Consider the following 5,010-nt stretch of genomic DNA (forward strand, 5'->3'; position numbering starts at 1 on the left):
CTGTTCAGAGGAGAATCTAATCAGCAAATAGTGAACCTCCATTATCTTTCCTAGATCCCCATCTTCATCGCAAAGTTAGGTGTCCCATGTCTGTCTCTGTCACAGCTCTGCTCCTGGTTTACCTTGTTACTTGAGGATCTATGTCTCCTTCTATGCCATTCCCTTGTCTGTCTTTCTTCCCTTCACCCATCTGGACTTGCCATGCATCTGTTCTCCAGTTCCCTCACCCAGGCCTGGTCTGACTCTTTGCTTCTGCAGTTAAGCTCACCCTGGGAGATTTGTTTTCACGCTGGTGACATGAAATGGCCTTACTTGCAGTCACCACAGTCTCTCCCCTACACCCTGGTTTGTTTTCTCAATCAAGATTCTTCTTACATTTCTTTTTCTCTGCTTTTCAGGACTGTGAAACCTCTTGATTTCTTCTGTGGAGGGTTAGCTTTTGCAGTCTTTTCTGTAACACATATTTATATGGATATATAAGGATGTAGACAGATGTATTTATTGTGTGTTATATAGTATGTGATCTGAGAGTTAATGTTGATGATTAAAGTTGGAATAAATGAACCTCTGTTTGCCTGGGCTAGGACTACCAAGGAAAGCACAACTGTCTAGCCAGTTGCTCCTCTTAGACCTGCTGTATTTTAAGCCAAATGGTGGTGGTGCGCTCCTTTAGTTTCAGCAGTGGGAACCAGAGGCAGGAGCTTCTCTGAGTTTGAGGCCACCCTGGTCTACAGTGAAAATGCCAGGACAGCCAGGGCTATACAGAGAAACTTGGGCACAAAAACAAAAACAAACAAAAAAACTAACAGCAAAAATAAAGGAAAGAAACAAACAAAAACCCCACTACTTTGTATTGTGATTTTATATGTATTATATAAATTATAACATTACAAAAATGGAAATGAATTAGCTTGCATTTCTGACAAAGCATGTACACAACAAAGCAGGCATGTTACTCACACCCTAGAATGTCTCCTCAATCTGAAGGAAGGACAGGAACATGGAGCAACACATGTAAAAAGGAAAAAGCCCTCAACCCACGAGAAGAAGTCTACAGAGAGAGGACCCTGCAGAGCCAGCCACATGGTGTCTGGGACGTTCCCACAGCTCTTGGACTGTCCGGCTACAGCTCTGTCTCTGAGAGTGTACAGTGTGGAGGGCAGAAGAGGCAACACTGCTCAGGGACAACGGACACTGCACGTTCTACGGCTCCCATCCCTCCACTGCTCACATACGCAGCCTTCTGTATAAAGACCTGACTTACAGAAAAGCACTAGACAAAGATAGCTACCCATCATTGGCAAGCCTGCCTACTTACTTTCAATCGATCCTAACCAGTAGGGAAGTCATTGAGTATCTATTTTTTCCAAGAGTGTCTTTGTTGCCTATATCTGCAATAGGAAGGGCCTAGATTCCACAGTGTTTAGGAATCTCATCTATAGAGCTCCAGAGACACAGCCCCATCTCTCCCCGACGAATTCTACATCTTTATGTAACTGGGTGTCTAGGAAGCCCCAGATCAGCCCTGACAACACTCACTGGGCATCTCTGCTCCAGCTCGCAATCTGATATGCTGAGCAACACAAGTCAATATTTCTTTTCTTCATCATTCATACAAGGGTAAGGATGTGGTGTAATAAGTCATAAGCTACTGAAAAGTGTTCGTGACTCTCTCGTTGTTATCTCTTACATCGACCAAAGAACTATTAGAGAGAAGTTACGAAACAGAAAAAGGAGCCAGGTAATGGGCAGGCACTTTCTGGAAAGCTCTGGTTTTCAGAGATTTCCCCACTGACTGCTTCCTCCCACATGCATACTTCTAGCTGTACTGAGGCTATAAATTATTTTGTGTGTTCAGCCCAGCCAGAGCCAACATGAAGACAGCCTCAGTCTTGCTTCTGGTGGCTTTGATCGCTGTGGGAATGAACATAACCTATGCTTTGTCTTCTCCCAAAAGTGAGTGTATTAAGGGCATCCAAGTTTAGAAGAGAGGGGACTCTTCAAAGCTCACTGGGATCTGGGGATGTGCTATTACAGGGAAAACCATCTGGCATCTGCTTGGGTCAAATTTACTCCCTTTGGCCTATAAGAGTGATCATTCTGCAGTCCTTATCTTTCTTAGAGAAAGAGACTAAAAAAAGGAGTCTGGGAGAAGCTGGCATAGAGATCAGGGCAGCTCCCCTCATTTGGAGAAGTGCCTTGCATTTTGTACTTGTGGGAGCACTTGCTCAGAGATGAATCATGGGTCTGGTGTAATGAGAGGGGTTTAGCTGTCATTAGAGATTTTATGGCATCTTCTGAGTGGTAAAGACGAGATGTGCTGGTGGAAGGTTCTTTCCACTGAGACTGTATAGGCTGTACAGAGAAAGAGAACACTCTTCCAAGGGACAGAGTCAGCCGAGGGCTTAAGAGCAAGATTGGAGCTGGTGAGGCTGAGGGAAGAGCCCTGGAGTGTAAAGGAGGCTATAGAGTAAGCTGGTCTCCTGCACTATGTGATTAACATTCTGATCTCTAGCAACGATTCTCAGCCTTGTTTTCTGTCTACTTCAAGCTGCATAAAAACCATTGTGTATTTCAGAATTTGAAAAACCTGGAAAGTGTCCCAAGTATCCCCCAGGATGTACTGGCATGTGTTTTGAATTATGCTCAGGAGATCAATCATGCCCCAACATACAGAAGTGCTGTCCCATTGCCTGTGGTCATGCTTGCATATTTCCTGTCTTTGAAGTGAGTATATTCCTGTGTTTTATTTTTTTATTATTGGAATAGGACATCATGTCCAAGGCAACTTATTGAAGAAAGATTTTTGGGAGCTCACAGGTTCAGAGAGTGACTTGATGATCCTGGTGGTTGGGAGCATGGCAGCAGGCAGTTAGACACAGCACGGGATCATGGACTGACTGCAGACTTATATTTTGAGAAGCAATCTTGAGGAAAAGAGTAAGTTAACTGGGAAGGATATGGGCCTCTGAAACCTGCTTCCCTGTCCCCTGAGATACGATTCCTCCAACAAATCCAAACCTGCCAATATGTTTCCCCAATTTCCAAAATCTGTGAACAGATTTTCAAATGCATAAGACTAGAAGGGCTATTATCATCTATATTACAACATTTTGTTAAGCTATGTTCATCCAGGAGACTCTCCTTTGACAGTCCCATGTTGCTCTGTCCACTCACTGTACACAAGAGGCTGGATGTGTGCAACAGAAGGGAACTGGAAGAAGATGTAAGAAGGACACCAGGTTAAGTGATCTGTGTCCTCTCCACTGCAAAGACAGTTGCACCATGACATAAGCCACCACAACTTAGATCCACACGGTCATAAACTAGGATATCTCACTCTTCTCTTCCTCAGCCAAAGAGCTTTGACTCTCTCAGGAAAACAAGTGCTCCTGGGAGGGGGAAGACAAAGAGATTAATGGGAATATTCATTTATTGAATGCCTTGTATGTCAGGCAGGCATGTGATATAGAGTGGGGATTCAAAGGTCAATGGAACTAGACTGCAGAAAGAGTCTGTGTGTCAGCATGAGCTCTGCACCAGCTTCTAGGAAGTTCTAACAGACATCTTTGCCTGGGAAGATGTCAGAGTGGAGATCAAACTAGTAGAACTTTAAGTTAGGACACACAAAGCCAACCAGACAAGGGAGTCAGCATGAGATGATGGGGAAAGTGGGGGCCTTAGTTGGCCTTGGGGGATTTATTGTTCCACATAACTGTAGAGGTTCTAAAACAAGTCCACATCCAATTAGCAATGAGCAGAGAGTAAGGGCTGAACAACTAGAGGTTTCTAAGCTGAGGAAACAGCATGATCAAATCTGAATTGTAGATTACTAACAGCGATGTGGAATATGGATTTGATCTTCAAAAGCATGACTGATGGCCAGCCCCAGAAGAAGTCTTTTGAATCCCTAGAGGCCGAGCTTGGCTCCTCCCTTGTCCTAGAATTACATCATTGGAAGAGGAAGATCTATACTGTGATGACAGCTTCCTAATGTGTTTGTGTCCACAAATAAACTCTCCTTAGCATTCTTCTTGTTGTATAGTTCTTATTTTTACATCCTTTTGACTTTTCTGATTAACAGACCTATCCCTGCAGCCTCCTATGAACACTGAACCCTCGGTATCCCAGTCGTCCCAGGACAGGTCCTCCTGGGGTGCAAAGGAGGATATAGAGTAAGTTGGTCTCCTGCAGGTGATGGGCCTTCAGTTCTCTAGCATCAATTCTCAAAATTTCCTACTGTTTCAGACTGCATAAAGTTCACCATGTATTTCAGAATTTGTAAAACCTGGAGCTTGTCCTGCGAGTTCCCCAATACTAGCTAGCATTTGTGTTGATCGATGCTCAGGAGACCAATGGTGCCCCAAAATACAGGAGTACTGTCCCAGTAGGTGTGGCCATGTCTGCAGACCTCCTTTTTTTTTTTTTTTGAGTGACTATAGTCCTGTGTCTTAGTTTTCTATTGTTGTAATAGGACACCATGACCAAGGCAACTTATTGAAGAAAGTTTATTGGGCGTTCACAGGTTCAGAGGGTGAGACCATTACCCTCATGGTGGGGAGCATGGCAGCAGGCAAGTAGGCATGGCACTGGAGCATTGCCTGCAAGCTTATATCTTGAGACACAATCTTGAGGAAGAGAATGAGATCACTGGGAAGAATATGGGCCTCTGAAATCTCTGAGCCTGTCCTTTGAAGTCCAATTCCTCCAACAAATCCATACCTGCCAATATATTTTCCCAATGTTCCCAAAACATTGAACAGATTATTCTAATATATAAAGCTAGAAGGGCCATTATCATCCATACTACAACATCCTGTCAAGGTATGTCCATCCAAGGGACTTCCCTGGACAGTAGCACATTGCTTTGTCCACTGGCTGCACACCACAGGCTGGATGTGTGCAAGAGAAAGGAACTGGAAGAAGATGGAAGGAGGACACCAGGTTATGTGATCCTTCTCCACTGCAAAGACAGTTCCACCAGGGCTAAAGTGACACAAGCCACTACAA

General features: G+C 44.2%; 1 long non-coding RNA gene across 1 annotated transcript; it reads left to right on the forward strand.

Moving 5' to 3' along the window:
• The first annotated feature begins 1,865 nt into the window (after positions 1-1,865).
• On the forward strand, positions 1,866-4,033 carry Wfdc18l1 (WAP four-disulfide core domain 18 like 1). Its single transcript, XR_015632398.1, has 3 exons — positions 1,866-1,956; positions 2,579-2,727; positions 3,829-4,033. It is a non-coding gene; the product is annotated as a WAP four-disulfide core domain 18 like 1 (long non-coding RNA).
• The last annotated feature ends 977 nt before the right edge of the window (positions 4,034-5,010 follow it).

The sequence above is a fragment of the Rattus norvegicus genome, chromosome 10 (genome assembly GCF_021556685.1).
Source record: "Rattus norvegicus strain SHRSP/BbbUtx chromosome 10, alternate assembly SHRSP_T2T, whole genome shotgun sequence".
Lineage (NCBI taxonomy): Eukaryota > Metazoa > Chordata > Mammalia > Rodentia > Muridae > Rattus > Rattus norvegicus.